Here is an 18,191-nt window from a genome sequence, read left to right on the forward strand (position 1 = left end):
TTGGGTTAGATCGCATAAATATAAATGTGTCGTTAAACCCGCCACCACCTGACAGAGCCAATGAGTAAGGATTATCACGTAAACAAAACATGGAAATTCGTTACTAGTTCAGCACACCGGTGAGTTGGAGAGTAAATCCACAACATTTACAATTGGAGTGCGATGTTTCACTAGAAGTTACAACTAGCATCATTAAGCGGACAACCAATACAAGACAAACAGATGAAAGAACTTAGCAAATAGTTAAGTCTGAACATTTGTTTTCGCACGTGCTTATGCGTTTAGTCCATCGGAGCAGACAAATTAGTACACTTCTTGTAAAGTCATCCATAAAAAAATCCATAGCAACTGTCACAAATTAATCATTTGTTAAAGAAAACAGTCACCAAATTGTGGGAATTCTAACTGGTCATCATAATCATCTTTGTAATTTCCCGCAGGGCATCCGATGGGGCCCAGAGATTTGGCTGGCATTTTATGTTTTAAAATCTCACAGCCTGGCGTAGAGCTGCAGCAGACTAATGGCAAATTTCCCACTGGTCTCAAGAGACTTTGTGTGCCCTGATGTGTGCAGTGGCCGAAAACTGTAAAAGAAAAAGCCACAAGAATGTTGCTGATTTTACACGTAAAAATAAATGCCTCCTTATGGTCATGCTCTTTATTTTCGAGAAGAGGCTTCATAAATGCTTGACTTACAACATTATTGTAATACTATTTTGTATAACCTACCTCTCTGTTATGGTAGCATTACCTGAAAAATTTTCCCCCCCATTTGCGAATTTCACCTTTCACTTTCTCTGTATTCTCCCATATAGAGCATTTGAATGTCGACGTCAACATCTAATTCCTCAGTGTTTGTCTTGTAAGATGGCCAACATTTTGCGAACTCCAATGCAAAGTGCTTCTGGAACCACCATTGCTAATCAACAAAGAGCTTGCAAAAAGTGTCCTTTTGGCAAAGATTAAAACAATCACTCCTCCTATGTCCGCGGGTAATTAATTGTATCTGGTATTTAGTAATGGGGAGTACATTTTACAGCATGTGACATATTTCTGATTTAAAGGTCCCTTTTCAATGTGTAGGACATCTTATAAAGGCACTGGAGAGGCAATAACCTTTATAGAGTTTGCATTGTAAATGTTTTTTTTTTAATAAACAATTAACGATTTACGAGAGCGACTTCTCAACAACAATGTGGAACATATGTTTTAAAAATGCAGGTGTTCCCCAACTAATTCCGAGTTCGTTAAACGATACAGAAATACTATTTCACACCATATTTGCTACCAACCACTAACAACATTGTAAAATAAGAGGGATATGTCCATTCTGGAGTGTGCAGGAATCGACCCGATTTAAGCTGTCAATTCAGACTGGAAAGACGTATGGTTTGCTGGAATGAGTCTGAGAACATAATACACTACTCTCACATGCCCAACATTTTCTTGCTAAATTGATCTGAGAAAGGTCATAACATGAACACACACAAATTCTACATTCATCACAATTCATTTCTGTCATGAAGACTATATAAAAAATAAAGTATATGCTTCCATAGAAACCTCTTGTATAGCCATGTTCCTACTGATGAAGGAATTTAATTGTGAAAATTATTTAGGTTATGAACCAACTATTAGAAATCTGAGCTTCTAATCATGCACAGCATAAAGATGACAAGCGTTCCCATTGCCTATAAAATTACGTCTACAATGTAATTCTACAAAACTACGATAGCGTATAAGCAATCACAGCTAGTGCTCAGCTCTCTGCGTCGATCAATTACTCTATCAACTATCGGTTCGAGTACTGAACTAAATGGATAACATGAAAATAGTTGGGAAAAATAGCGTCACCTCTATTTCCACATGTGACGCCGAATGGGTAGGTAATAGATGGAGCTAGTAGACATCATCAGTATCATCAGTCTCATCACAATGTAGTCGATATTTTACCAAAAAAAGTCAATAAAATGGCATATTCCAGTAATCCTTCCAGCTGTAATCACAGTAATCAAACCCATAACACTGGGGTGCGAGAGGGAGGTTACTACCATCTCATCAGAGGATCCCAAGTGATGATGCTTGACCGGACCGACACTAACTCAAAGACAACACACACACACACGGAATACTCCTGCATGACTCACCAATATACGAGCTGTTTCCTTAACCCTAGGGTAGACACCCATCGCTTATTTGTACAAATGTTTTCAATTTATCTAGCCTCCTCCAACTATAGCGGACACTTTACACATCAAATGATGCTTGCAAATTTTTTTTCTATAAAAAGGAGGGTCTACGACTTCAGCAGAGCTTCAGGTCTCAGGCCCTCACCTATACGGGTCTGTCCTAAGGTACAAAGAAAACCATCGTCGTTTACCGCTGAAAAAGGACTTTCATCAATTTTTTTCAGGGTTTCGTCCGAAGTGGCAGAGGAAGCACCGGAGGTCTCGGAAATGTGCCCGCCGACTGAGCGCCGTCCAGGCAGGCCACAGTGGTCGATATTGCCAAGTTCGCTAAAGCGTTCACAATCAATTAACCCTGGTGTGTAGAGAGAGACGAGCAAAACTGCAGCTTCCCCTGCGAGGTCACCCAAGTTCAACATTGCACTTTGTGGAAAGCTGCCGCACCGTATTATCTATGGGCACAAAATAATTAGCTTATATTATTTGTTTTCAGATAAAATCAGCGGCACTAATTATGCATTGCTCACGTGCAGACGCGTCGTGCAATCTTGCTCAAATTAACCTGTGCAACAGACCTTTGAGCGCCACTCTGCAGCTAAATGACAATGCTTAGCATTGGAGAAAAGTATTTTGTACATTTCGATTTAAAGCTTTCGTGACTGCAGGGATTCATCTTCTTGGTTCTTTCGGTAAAGTCACGTAGAAGGGAAATTAAACAATAATAAAACATAATAAAATAATTCTCACGACGTTTCGGCCACAACGCAAGCAGCCGTCCTCAGGTGAAGAACAGGTCTGTCGGAAAGACAGCGTCTGAATGGGTACATATTTCATGTGTTTTAATATAATTCTTTGAATGTGTTAACAAAAAAATGTAAGTGTTTGCCTGCGTTAATATTCATGTATTTTTTTCTATGAAGTTAATTGTTTCCAAAACGGGAAAACTGCATATACAGTACACAATAAATACAGAACAGATGTGTCTTTAAATACCCAACTTGAGGGTTATTTGCATTATGTCAATTTCATAGCATGCTCGTGCTGAAAAATACTAAACAATTAATTTAACAACCTCATCAATTGCAGCTGTTGCTATCATGATTTGCGTCTTCTTTTCTCTTGTCTGTCCTGACCTTCTGGCCTCATTTTTCACGCACAAAGCCCTCGTCCAATTTCCTACTTTAATATTTCACGTTTAATGGACCAATATAGAGGCTTACTTGGTAGAATACTTGTATTTCCCAAAGTATACATTTGCTATACTGCACTAGTCACCACGGAAATTATAATTACCTTGCGTTATTGCCATTTGTTGTTGGGGAAATAAAAAGAACAACTTAGATTTCCAAAAATTAGCTTGACGCTGGAACGATGCAGCTTGTAAATTATTGCAGATGCAAGAAAATTGTCGTATTGCAGTGTTCCTATAGCAGGCATTCATTAAAATAAAATAAAACAATAATTACTCTACTCAACTACATTGCTAAATAACCCCTTCCATGAAACCTGCATTTTACACTTTAGTGGTATTATTTCGTTCACAAACATGTGAAGTGTGGTCGCTAATGATGGGGCGTTTTAATGTTGTAAATCCAGAAACATACGTGGTGCTAACACAATAAAGCTTATTTTCAGCCTTTTAACAGTTTGCAACATTCCCCATGAAAAGCACCTAATGAGCAAATAAGGACTTTTAAATTCAATTGAGTGATCTCATTCCACTTTAGCTTTACATGCTAATCGAATCTGATAGTGTTACAACATTTCTTCGGACCGCTTAAGCCGCGCAGCGTTACACCCCGGACAGGACGTGGGGATGCTGCTTAAAGCGAAGCGGATTTCCTTTCACTGACAGAAGATGAGAGCCAGGATATTGTTATGAATGCGTGTGTGTGTGTGCTCCGAGTGGCTTCACCAAGAGCACTCTACATATGAGATTCAGCTATTAAAAATAAATATATATAATCCAGCTTTCCATAAACCATCACTTTCTCATGCTCAGATGACAAAGTAAACATTGTAGTGTGAATTACCGAGTGTATCAATTATGAAGACCCCTTATTATTACATTTGTGTGACTATACTATATTTTGAAGTGAATCCAGAAAGCGTTTATTTACATCACATTGTCATATTGATGTAGTAATTGGTATGTTGGTAATGTAGAGCAGTCTTGCAGTGGTTATTGCGCTCTGACATGAACCCAGCAAACTAAATTTGATTCCGGGCCATGGTCAACATCGGTAGCCATCGGAAGCGAGTGTCCTGCGAGCAGTACTTAGCACTTAACTGCCACCTTCACCAATCCGCAACGACCAACACAACCATTTATAACGGGCACAGCATTTTCTCACTCTCGAAAATAAAGAGAGAACAATTCAGAGGCGCAAGGAACCACAGGGCAGCCTTATGCTGAGCCAGCACCACATTCCCCCCAAAGCTCTGTAGTTCTATATCTATTACTGGTAGGAACCTCCTGGTTGCACCAGCCCACAGGGGATTATTGTGTCCGTCCGTCCGTCGTGAATTCAAAAATGGGAGGGGTGGGGCTGGGTGGAGAGGGGAGGGTGGGGAGGGGCTGAGTGGGGAAGGTGGGGAGAGGCTGAGTGGGGAAGGTGGGGAGGGGCTGGGTGGGGAGGGTGGGGAGGGGCTGGGTGGGAAGGGTGGGGCTGGGTGGGGGGTGGGAGGGGTGGGGCTGGGTGGGGAGGGGCTGGCCACCCCGTGGTGCCCTTATAAAACTCAACGTTTAACCTACTCACGCCGGCTTGTTCCCGCCCTCACAGTCAGCCATATTTGCGGAATACACCACGCCGCCGGTGACCCTGGTCATTGACCGAGCAACCCAACGTTCCTACCAGCTCCCTCCGCAGGAATGTGTTAAAATGTTTTCAGCCAATTAATGAATGTTTACGTGGGGGAGGAAACCAAAGCACAAGGAGGAATCCACGTGTGTGTGTGTGTGCGAAAGGGGGGCACGCTGTATTCCATACAGATGGAACCGACAGAGTCGACATTTGTTGTACCGCCTTCTCCTGGTGTAATCAGGGTATATTGACACCTCGATGCCCACGGGTAGGGAGATTCACAACAAATGTGCGATCCACCAACCTTCGCCTTCACAGTGTTGGATTACAGGCGTGCGCTGCCACCACCCGGTTAGAAGTGTGACGGAGTATGATTAAACAGCCTCCCATGAGTGACAGTGTAAGGTGGCCTTAATTCCAATAGTGGATTGACAGAGGACTGTAAATTATTATATTGTTAATGGATATCATTAAATATAACAGTGCATCTGATCAAATATGGTTGAGTTCAGCTGTCCATTAAGTGTAATTGAAACATACCAAGCATGTTACAATTTTCATTGGATTAACAGTCATGGTCAGTAGGCCGGTAATTGGATGCATCAAGTTATCAATTCGGAAAAAATCATTTCGATCGTGATAAAACACTGATTCACGCATATAAGAATGAAAATGGAATATCTATAAAGGTATGCAAACTATCATATTACCATTAGGTTAATGGAGCTGAAAAGAAAATTGGAGGAATGAGACAAAAATATGAAAATTCAAGTTGGATGATAAAAACAAGACAATAAATTGTTTTTAATTGAACGCCTGATCTAAAATCAATAATGAATGGAGTTCGTCCGAGAGGAGATGGAGTGGTGATATCATAATTTGTGTGCAGGTGCTGGGTGGAATATTACACTGCAGGATCGTGAGAGGAGGTGGTGGTGGCTTGGGGAGGCCTTCATCTAGCAGTGGATTGACCACGGCTGACGATTATATAATAATATACCTTCATCCAAACCGTATAACACTTTTTTTATCCTTGCCAGAATACACAGGAGCATAAAACAATGTCACGGTTTGTAATTTAATGCACGACTTGAAAAACTGCGATTTATTTATTTTTGTGCGAAAGTCAAGATATTATCACACACAAAAAAAAACCCACATCTGTTGGGCCATTTGGTCCAATTGATAAAATTGCAGTGTTCAGAACATTGCATTAACGAGCTATAAAATATGTGGATGGACACTAATTGCTGCCCACGTGACGGCTTGAAAGCCAGTGAAAGGAAGCATCAAGCTAATCCCACAAAAAGGTCCATGGGACCAGCATTCAGCGGCAAAATAAGGAAGATGCTTTAGCACAATAACATAGCTACCATTCGGTTGTGCTTATATATTTGTAGTATATAATGTGAGAGAGAGAATGGGAGAGAGAGTGAAAATACGGGAGGGGGAATAGGGAGTGTGGGGGTTTACAAGCAATTACATTTTCTCCTTCCGAAATAAACCGCTTTAAACCACGATCATTTTGCAATGAATACCAGATGTAGATCTTTATCAAGCCCACTTAATGTTTATATATATGAAAGGGAAAGCGGTTTAACAATATAAACATTGAGATAAGACCTGTTGAGGTTTGGAGTGTATGTACACAGGGTACAGAACTGCTGGATTAAGGCATTTCCCACACTGTCTCGGTAGTGGTGATGGGGGGGGGGTGCTCTGACCATACTTCACCACGCTGGTCAGTTCAGGTTGGTGAAGGGGAGACGGGGGAGGTGGGGCTGGATTAGTTCAGGGTAACATCAGCGGCGAGCAATATATAAAGTCAGAATCGTCAACCACAAATTTGTTACGATTTTAAAGATCTTGAGTATACTTCTATAAACTGTAGAATAAAGGTGTCATAACACACATTTGTGACTCACTGCGTAATATTTAGCGTGTAATTGCTTCCCTGCGTGCATTAAACGCATTTAAAAAAAGTGTTACTCTTGAATAACGACACCATATTTGTTAACACCACGAAAATCTGCAAGGAATTGGACAGAAAAAAAATATTTCCCACAAATTAACGATGCTTACAAATCATGCCTGGAGTTTCCCTCCCCCATCCCATAACGACTCTGGAGGGACCTCAACAATACCCTTTAGTGGTGGTGCACTGTGAATTGATTAAAAGTGGAAAGTCTGTCACAGCGATTAGGTTTGTCAAATTGCCAGCGTCACCCACTGTTAGCTGTCACTGATCCTAGAAAAAAGCCACTGTCAAAGCAAACGAGCAAACCGCTTCAGGGCCTCCTCCTTGCAGCGCTGTTTTACTTGGAAGGCCAAGGACGATTGGAATATCGCAAGGGTCATATCGATACGGTTTTATTAAGTGGCACAAAATCAAAGGCTACAAAATGGTAAACCGGTCTCATCACTACTGAAGTTCAGATTGAGAAGAATCCCCCCACTCCCCCCCCCCAAAAAAAAAACACCTCGTGTGGTTGACCACAGGGAAGCCATCTGTTGGTCAGATGTCAAGATGCCTTCCTCGTCCACCAAACAGATGATGCCCAATGAGGCCTGGGGCAATTGCTGTGCTTTGCAATGCCCCCCCCCCATCTGCCTGAGCGAGCCTCTCAACCAGTGGCCTCCAGTGAACGCGCTGCTGCCGGTGAATATCCCTCTCAGAATCTCAAGGTCAACAACCTCAACCTCCCCCCTCCCTTGCAAGCTGGGAGATTTCACGGTCTTAAAAGCATTGTGTTCGTCGTCGTCGTCACCACTAAGCACGCTGTTTAACATGTTGTGCCGCTGTCTTTGTTTGCGTTGGACATTTTTTAAAAATGTAAATACGTACATTTTTGCCAGTACACAAGCCGTATTTGACAGACCACAGTATTGCACGAAACATTATTCTCTTTTTTGTTGTTGTGATAAGTGCATTGGCAGTGGCGCACACGCACAAATAACAAGAACAAAATAACAAAAAACACCGTTCGGGCAGTGTTACTGATGAATGTGTTGGCAATTTGTATGTAAATTTAGTGAGTAAATCTATATATATAAAATCGCAAATCTGTCTGTCTGTCTGTGTGTCGCCGGACCATACGCAGTTTCATTGGACGGCAGTTGCCCCTGGCAACGGGTAGCGATCCATTCGCTGCGGGGTGGACGCCATTTTTAATTCCCGTTAAAAATATGCGCACGCATTAACACGCGACTCTGAGGTAAATTCATCAAAGTTTCACGTCCTCTTCACTCCCCCCCCCACCACAATGTGTGCAATTACTATTATAGGGTCGGTAGATTATAAAATTATAGCAATTAGACAGTATTATTGTAGCGCGGGGGGGGGGGGTAACGGCCCCGGTACCCAGCCTCAGCCGGGTGGGCAATCTAGGCGAGGCCGGAGGCTCTGCACGGTACTAGGCCTCGACACCCCACCACACTATAGGCCGTACATATTACTGCACAGCGGCCGAGGAGATCGTGCCTGGGGGGGGGGCAGGGGTAGCAGCCCATCTGTGTATATATGTAAGGTTATTAAGAAATATATTTTTCACCCGGGCAACGCCGGGTACTTATGCTAGTACATTTATAATTACGCAACTCTTATATCCTAAGTTATCGCGAGTACACAGTATTCATACATTGTAAGCTCTGTTAAACAGTTCTAGTTAATTCCAAGACACGTGTACGTATGTATGCAGAACAAGTACTGAATATGAATGTTTCCTCCATTGTCAACTTTGTTCTATCGATTGGTGGATGAAGGCATCCATACATTGTTTCCACTCCTCACAGTCTCGCAATGCCACAATGAAGCTTACTCTCACATATAAGCGAATCTCATCGCTCCATCTCCGTAGTGGTGGTCCTCCTGGGTATGTACCGTATGTTGAACTTCTTTCGCACCGTACGTAGCCAAACGTACTTATCGGCAGTGCGGGGGGGGGGACAACAAGCTAAACACAAAGCAGTTCCAGATAAATGTGTTTCCTTACTGTGGCTGCCATTCCGTTACCAGTCTCGTTCACGTACGCATTCTTGGAAAATGGCATAACACTCCAATATAAACCTCTCACTGAGAAACAAAAACGATGCAGCCCTCTGGCCTTCTTCACAAACACTGCCCTCGGAAGGAATACTAAGGAAATAATTATCTTCCACTGCTTCCAATAATACAGCGACGTAAGCGTGGAATATTTGGCTGCTGTACATTTCCACGTGATAAGCCACTTTGTTTGGCTTTCATTTGTGGCCAGGTCACTTCTGGAAAAGAACTATACAGCTCAATGGGCCTTACTTGGTGAAATAAAATATACAGTTAGATTAGTGACGAAGTATTGGCGAAACAATGTAAAGGGGGAGACGTAAATTGGGGTGTTACTCTGCAACACTTTCGTTTTCTGTATGCAATGGCTGAAATTAGTCCATTGTAAGATTAATATGTACAGATGTCAGCAAAATCAGCCTAACAACAACTTCATTGAAAACACTCTTGACTGATGTACAAATTGTATATAAACACACTGAGCATAAACTTCCAATGAATGTATGTAAACAGCATAAGCACTGCCTAAATAGAAATATGATTCTTTAAAACAAGTTTATATTCAGCAAAACAATTAGTACTTACTAATGAGGAACTTTGGCGCCCTTCTAATCCACGTCTCCATAAAAATGCACTGTATTCTGGTAATAAAAGGAAATGAATGTGTTCTTATTAATATTTTATTATTTATGTTTTATTAAATTGACATCCTGTTCCTGATAAATGGACAAACTTCCTGGAATGGTCGATTACAATTCTCAGTGCTGAAAGTGCGCATAAAATTGAGAAATAGGACACGGTTTGGCTCAGTGTGATAGTGTGACCTACATTTGAGTCCCACAGTAGGGACACCTCCGTGCTTACAAAACCACTCTACATTCGAACAGGAGCAATATTAACCTTACGAATTTAAGTGTCTTCAAATACTGTAAATCATTAAAATTGCCGTTGCAGGTATTTTAGATTGCCTCCTTTCCAGGGGGCTGCAGACCAAATAGTACGCCGCAGTGATGGTGGCATGTTCGTGAAAAATTGCGGCTTACTGAGAAGCAATTGGTGACCTCGATTTTTTTGAATGGCAATATTTTACCATCAGCTACGTTTGCTTGACGTTAACTCCAATTGACAATTGACTGGAGATTAAGATTTTTTTTTTTATATTACCAGATCCTGCTTGAAAGAGGACCAAAGAGCAATGCCGTTTATGCTCATTTTACATGGAATCTTATGGTTAACATCTGAACTGCGAGAATGGCTTTTGAACTGCAGGTAAAGTGGGAATAGCATGCCAAGTCTCATCACAACATGAGACGAGATTGTAGGAGTCAGCAGCCTATTTTTAGTTTCTCCTTCTGACCCCTAACTCTTTTGTATGAATGTGGAAAAATAACGTAGTTATATTTCTCTGGTGTGTTCATTCAGTAAATGTGTATACACTTGGCTAGGAGAAAAAAAAATTGACCCATTCCTGAACCAAATGCCGCCCACCAGATAATTCCTATTTTCTTTTAAAATAGCATACCGAATAATTGCCGTGTCCTAAAATACTTTTCAATATAGTGCCCATCTCTCAGCAGCGTAACACACGTATGAACCTATACAGATATATATTTCTATACTGTTTATATATGGTAATGGTGCTGCCAAACCACTAGAGGGGGCTCCAACGAACCCTTCTAGAGGGTATTTGGTCTACTCTTCACATGTCTTGGAAGAGGTGGGAGTAACCAGACTTTACCACATGTGACTTGCCAATAAATTCAGAGTTGGCACCTCCTCTTACCATTTATACCCAGCACCTACCATTTATGCCGTACGTAGCCAAACGTGTTCATCGTGCACCCATTCATATTGCTGGACAGAGGTGGAGTAATTGTTTAAAATGCTGTACCGGTTGATCGAACTGTTGACCTATGGACTGTAAGTCCAGTGTGCTCACCATTTCAGTATGGCAGCATCCTGAATGAATGCCATAACCCAAAACACGTTCAGATCAGTACCCATCCTGGTGACCTGGCAAATACATACAAACGTATGCAGTGACATATATATAATATGATATCACAGATTCAACAAGGCACCCATTCAACAGTTTAGCCCTGAGGTGTTTGTGGCAGGTCAACACAGATGAATTTGTTGATCAAATTTTCATGTTCCTGTCAGCTCGCTCCCATTGCAACTATTTATTCACACACGATCAAGATAATTCAGGGTTCTATAGAGGTGGAAGAATATGTTTACAGTGCAAAGAGATTACTTCAGAACCATGCTGAATATTCATATTCATATCCATTAATGTTATAGCTGTATTGGGTGCAAACATTACGAACCATGTGCTATCCACTGCTGGATGAAGTTGTCATCATGGTCTTCCGATGTAACCATTCATTCATATAACCTCTGCACATGACCTCGTTCCAATGCTCTATCTCCATAGTAGCTATACTTTTGGATCATCAGAATTTTTATTACTATGCGTGTTTGCCCAGGAAAGTCTCATGACTTTTTTCACGAGGGTCCTACCAATATTTTGCAGAAGTGGATGATGATTGCTGTGTAAAATTACTATTGAGTAATTTGCAGGTAATTTTTATACATTTGGCAAATTTGGACAATAACACCAGCACACAATGACTTACTCTTGTGAATGATATCACGGGATCTTTAGCATCCACTGTGAACCAGACGGTGCATATGTATTACAGTTGATACGCACCTTTAGTATTAATCAGGGTGGCCGCTGGATTCGAACCGTGAACCTCTGCAACAAGCGACGAACTCACAACCACCAGGCCTTGTCACCGCTTTGGATATGTTCCGTAAATCTGTAACTCGGTCGTGATGTCAACCCATCTAACAATGTGTCCTGCCTAAGCTCACCTCGTTTCTTAACAGTCAATACGACGTCTAGTTCGTGTGTTCCTCTTTCTGTGTTTGTGTGTGGGTAATTCCAAGCATGCACCTTGCCATGCTTTCCATTTCAATGTCGATGTTCCCAATACACTCCATAGCGGATGATATAAACTGATTGAAAACATTAATCTCTAGGCACATCAGTAAGTTGCTTTTGAATATAATTTCCAATTTCCAAAAGCACTTCAACCTCCTCTCGCTCATCTTTTTATTCAATCGGTTTGATTCCAGTCATTCCATAATTACTCTCGACGTGCATTTGTTTGCCATTTGGGTTACTCCAACAAATATATTCACTTGCTTAGTAATCTTGTTTTATATCAGTTGAGTTTCATTCATGTTTATCTCGAGGCCAACTTTGCAGCCTTATTCATTACGTTCTTCAATCATATCTGGCTGTACATTTCCACAGTTTTTTGTGTATAATAACTGTGCCGTGTGCATGCCCTTGGGACTCCTTGGTGATTTATCCCTATTTGTTGTTATAATGCCCGTATCATCCGCAAATCTGCTGAAAATATTAATATTTGGCAGTGAAAGGCCATGTATAAAAGACACGAGCAAAGACAATAGCTTTGAAAAAATAAATAGTACGTTCGATTTGGCTTTGATGCAGAACGTATAACACCGCATTCCATGCAGGATGCACAATACCCGCAAATGAACCACCATATTATCATCCCTATGCGTAGCTCTCCATTGTGTTTTGCGGGTTGTATCACATCGCATGCTTGTTTAAAATTAAGTTGCTGAAGAAGCTCACGGCAGGTGGCACGAAACGTCGAACATCGTGCCAAACAGCACGTGGCACAACTCGAAAACCCGTTGGAGAGAGTCGTACGGCTCAGCCGCCAAGACCTACGCATCTGTATGCATGCCGGGTATAACAGACAGGACAAACACGGCGAGGGCAGTAACTTGTCTCAATTTTATTTGCAACGTTGCAGACGTCAGCGGCTTGGCGTAAGGTGCGAGCTTCATTACACACACGGTCAGGTGGAGAATTGAGCGTCAACCTGAAGCTGACAGTGACAGCCAGCCTCCCTGCTGCTATCAGGGGATTACTCCGTTTGCAAACAGAGTAATCCCCGACGGAGCTTGTTATGAAGTAATCGCAAGGAGTCGCGTTTTACTGATGCATCGGTGCAGCAGTGGAAAATTTGAGTGCGTTCCAGTGGGCTGTATATGTTACGAGCTCTTTGCTGCTGTTGTGTTTTTTTCCGGGAACACTTTCTAACATCTGTGGCAGGAGAGCGATCTCACGCCACGGATGTGTACAAATCAATTCCAGATTTTAATGGCCGCAGAGAGGAAAAGCTTAAAGCTTTTAGTGTTGTTCAATACAGTTCTAAAGACGTGAGCATTCCATAATTCCTGTGCCGAGGTTGAAGAGTATGCATTTAACAATTCAGTAACAATATTTTTGCATATGGGACTATTGACACAGTGAGTTGAGCGATGGTACAGCGGTAAACACACTGCTCTATGAACCTGGCGCTCTGAGTTTCATTCCCAGCCACAATTGTCAATGGTGAGTAACCCCCCCACACCCCACCCCCACCGACCTATTCACCAATCCACAATGACCAGGATGGTGAAGTATGGCCAAACAACCCCTATGACGAACGCAGCGTGGGGAGGTGTGGGGGCCGACGCCCCCCCCGCTCCCTGTGAGCGGGCGGGGCGCGACGTCCATCCCCTCCACTCCCCCCTCCTGCTTGTCGGCCGCCTCTTGCCGGGCCCCCGCCGATCGGGTGATCGCCCCCACCCCCGCGCCAGCTCTAACCGGCTGGCTCACCACCGCCCGGGGTTATCTCGCACACTCCCGCGTACACCGCCTCAAAAGCGAACGCGGTGGCGTGCACGCGCGCGCCCCTGCAGGCGCTTATTTCGCACACACGCCCGCGCGTAAACACACGCGGGCGTCGGCGAGCGGTTTTGACTCACCCCGCCCCCGCCCTAATATTCGCGTGGCACAGCTGCATGGACGCGCAAGCGTAGGCGGCCGTTTATGTTTATAATACACCCGCGCCTCACACACACACTCAAATTACCAACACCACGCCGAGGTTCCACCCACACACACAAATCACACTGCACCGATACTCTGTACTAAAGTTTATTAACGGCGCAAATACACACTACCTGGGGGGAATATTTAGCGACAAGAGCTTCGCCTAACTCTGCCTACGAACCCAGTCACTCAAACGTCCTACCACGTACTTCGAAGCTGTACTCACGGCATCGCACGGACGCTGTGAGAGTCGGAGGGAGAAGGACGATATTAAACTTTACCTATCACTGCCTCGTAGCAGCACTCGCTGGCATCACACGGATGCTGTGAGCGGCTCGAGGAGGCAGGACGGCAGGGAGTGGGTCTTGACGGCCCGAAGGTTGAAGACAGGAGACCGAAAATCATCCTGGGCCACTCTTATTTTTATTCCTTAAACTTCAAAGGCCCAGGGTGATGTCGCACCGCACAGCCAATCGCGCGCTTACCTGCGCCCTTGCGCTTTTTATCTCCTTTACCGTGACCTAATCCCCTCAATTGAAAGGGCCGGGATGGCTTTTGTCCCACGCGACCAATCGTGTGCCTACCTGTAGATACCGCCCCCTTGTTACCACGTCCTTCCTCGAGTGCCGCGGTGGCAGCGCCGGCCACACATTGTCCCTCGTTGCCCATTGTCTGGAAGGGCGCCTGCGCTTTTATTGCCTAATATTTCGCCCTCCGTCCTCCCCCCAATGTCATGTGGTGAGTAACTTATTGCGGTTGGCCCAGGGAACCTTTTCTTTCTGCGTCCATACAATTTTAAACCAATTTTAGGGGCATCGCAATGTAACCTGTCCTGCGAGGGTCGGCCAATCTCCTGGCACCGGGAAACCGTGGGACTTTCCCTCTAGGGATTAAAACCTGATGTGCCAGGCAATCCCCCACCAGGACACTACGTGGGTGCGAGTGCTGCGTGTGTGCGTGTGCTGAGGGTGGGGGGTAGTGGACAATCGCTGCGCTTGCGGAGTTGTTCCGCGGCTCTGGCACCACAAAGGCCTTCATGCAGTAGAGGACTGACAAAGAGCTGAAGATTAGTATACATTTAATTGTCACAATGGTGGAATATCAGTGATAGTGTTTGTAATGTTAATAAACGTACACTGCTAAAATTGAAATGCTTAGTAATTTGTATTTATGGTTTGGCTTCTGACTAATTTCAAGCCTTTGACAGTTGTGTTTTGTGATCGCTGCAATTCATCTCACACAGTGTTCATTTACATAGAGGAAAAAACTAAAATGTTAAATAATAAGTAATGCATAATACACTGCTATATATAATATTACAACACATTCAGTATTCTCCAGTGAGGAGCCTGGGAACGTGCTACAAACTCGTGTAGAGTGGTCACTGCACTGTTAACAAAACAGTCACTCTCATGCAAGTTGGAAATTTTAAATGGAATGTTGTTAATCCACTGCTGGATGAAGGCTCCCCCACACGGTATGTTGGTCATGCGAGTTGTTTGACCATACTTCATCATGCTGGTCAGTACGGGTTGGTGAAGTGGGGGGGGGGCCTCAAACAATACAGCAGGCGGACTGCTGAGGAGGAAATGTAGCGAGAGAGCTACTGCAACCAAAGGTTATATACATTTGTGGTGGGTACAACCCAAGGGTAAGTGGGCGGGACAAGGGATAGAATTTGCAAGTAAATGTAATCGCAGAGAGGGTAGGGGTGGAATGAGCTCGGCTAATCCGAGGAGGGGGAGGGGGTGCTGCCGCAACAGGCGAGAGGGTGGGGGTGAAATTTACAGAGGGAAAAAGGTGATAGAGAGAAAAAATAAAATAGAGAAACTTAGCAAACCTAAAAATGTAATGCAACTCAGAGAGTCGGCCAACACAATAGTTAACACTATACCTGGTTGATCAACGTCCTTCCAAAGATGACTAAATTTTGCATTCATCTTCTCGGTTGAAGTCATGTCTGAGTTGTGTGAAAATCCTCCCCGTAGAGTTGGTTCAATCTTGATTTAAGCTTTCGTGACTGCAGGAATTCATACTCTTTGGTTATTTTGGTAAAGTCACGTAGATAGAAAAAATAAATAATAAATCACGACGCTTAGGTTGTACCCACCACAAACATATATAACCTTTGTTGAAGGAAGTGTGCGATCTATTGGGTACTAAGAAATTCAGACCTCGCCCTACCATCCCCAGACTGACGGGATGGTGGAGCACTTGCATAGGACTCTCACGTCTATGTTGTGCCAGCAGGTCAACGAGGCACAGTCCGACTGGGACTTACACGCTCTGGGGGCTCTCGCGGGCTATAGAATGGCCCGGTACGCCTCTACCGGGTCCTTACCGTTCTTTTTAATGTACGGGAGAGAGTGCAATCCCCCCCATGGAAGCCCAGTTGTTAAGAAGGTCGCTGTGCTGGGACTTATGTGCCTCACGCTTAAACGATTAACTGAAGCGCGGGAGGCATCCTGTAGGAATTCGGCCAAGCGGCAAATGAGAAGCTGGCGGGACTTCATGAGTCAGGGAAGCCGTGGAATGTTGGGGAGAGGGCATGGCTGCATTGCCCCCAGGTGCCCTTGGGCACGTCCCCTAAGTTGTATAGACCTTGGCAGGGCCCGGTCGAGGGGATAGAGGTCAAGAGGCCGCAATACGTTCGGATCCAGGTCGGTCGCAGACAATGGTACATGCACCCGTTGCGGCTAAACCTTTATTTTCTGCCTTGTCAAGACCTTTCATCCCCACTGCTCCAAGGCCGGGTGTCTGATGTGCCCGACTAGCCTGGGCGTGCGACCATGGAGGTTGTGCCTCAGCGGATTTCTGTTCCTCCGCCCACAGGAATCCAGCACTTGATGACCATGGAACCACCCGTTAAGCCATCGGAAAGTCATCCAAGGAGTAGGGAGCGGCCAATACCCGCATCTTCTTCCCCCCCATCTTCTGTCCGGGAGGGGCTGCGCCCGTTAGGCCATCTTCCAGTCGTCCCCGGGACACCCGGGAAAACTGCCCTTGTCCCAGGTGACGAGGGCCCGTTAGAAAATTGTGCGGTTTAAATGACTGCCCTGGTCATCCCGCCACCATCTGGCAAGAGGTCACGGACACGAGCCGGGCTGTGTGTTGCCGGTTCCTGGGTTCATGGGCTGTGGCGGGTCAGCGGTTGTCGCGTATTGTATATAGTCCGGAGGGTGGGTTATTACACCACAATTTTTTTTGTTGGTTGTTGTGTTGACTCGTGAGGGGGTCTAACAGTTGTTGTTGTGTTGACTCGCGAGGAGGGCTTATGGTTGTAATTGTTGTGTTGACTCGTGCAATGGTGCTGACAGTTGTTGTTGTCATCATGTCAGAATTGTTGTTGGTCACTGATGGGTCATCCCATTGCGCAGGGTGTGGAGGTCAGCTCGGACGGCTGTGTTTTTTAATGTAGTGACATAGAATGGATCACTACGGCGCGTAGCGCTGGGTACAATAGGATAAGGAAATATAGGTGTAGCAACCAGCACAGCATGTCATACCACGCAGTGGGTCGCTAGGGTGCGTGATGCTGGCTGCTGGCAGAAAGGGGCATGTGGGGACACGTCACCCCGACTGGCTAGCAAAGCACGTGATGGGCCAGGGTGACGAATGTAAGGCAAAGATGACCGAGGGGACATGTGGAGCATGGCCCAGGACCTTCTTGAAGGTTCCAGGAGGGGGCGTAGTTAAGGGCGGAGCCGGGCAGGTGGAAAGTGGAGGTCAGCCCAGGATCTCCTGGAAGGTTCTAGAAGGGGGCGTGGCCGAGGGCGGAGCCAGTCCATGCTGAGGGGCATAAAAGGGAAGCCCCGAGGCTGAATCAGGGCTGTCTACAGGTGGAATGTAACCCGAGGTGCTACGTCTTCGTCTCCGGCGTCGTGGGTCAGACAGCATGTTGGCTGCCTCGACCCGTAATTAGTTATCCCGTGTGTGAACAGTGTGTAAGATATATAGTGTAGAATAAACGTTGTTGCCTCCTAAAATAGTGTCTCAGAAGTGACTCACTACACAAATAATGTTCTGCACACAGCTCTTATATACGTTTTGAGGTCAAATTGCCACAGTGCCATCACTTCATTTAAGACCATACGTTCATGCACAACAGAGGTATCATATCCTTAAAAATATTGACCGTTAGTAAAACAATGGCTGCTGGGTATCAGGCACATAGTGTATACACAAGTGAGTCACAACATTAATTTAATTATAAAACATCCTTTGCCACGTAA

The 18,191-nt window shown here is 44.5% G+C and overlaps 1 protein-coding gene across 1 annotated transcript in view; it reads right to left on the minus strand.

The window, feature by feature from the left end:
* The window catches only part of HTR4 (5-hydroxytryptamine receptor 4), a 110,465-nt gene extending 100,789 nt beyond the window's left edge, over positions 1 to 9,676 (minus strand). The window contains exon 1 of the mRNA XM_078599248.1: positions 9,618 to 9,676. The gene's annotated coding sequence lies outside the window, so the exon portion shown is untranslated. The remainder of the gene's footprint in view (positions 1 to 9,617) is intronic.
* Between the last annotated feature and the right edge of the window lie 8,515 nt (positions 9,677 to 18,191).

The sequence above is a fragment of the Lampetra planeri genome, chromosome 12 (assembly GCF_965212315.1).
Source record: "Lampetra planeri chromosome 12, kcLamPlan1.2.h2, whole genome shotgun sequence".
Taxonomy (NCBI): domain Eukaryota; kingdom Metazoa; phylum Chordata; class Hyperoartia; order Petromyzontiformes; family Petromyzontidae; genus Lampetra; species Lampetra planeri.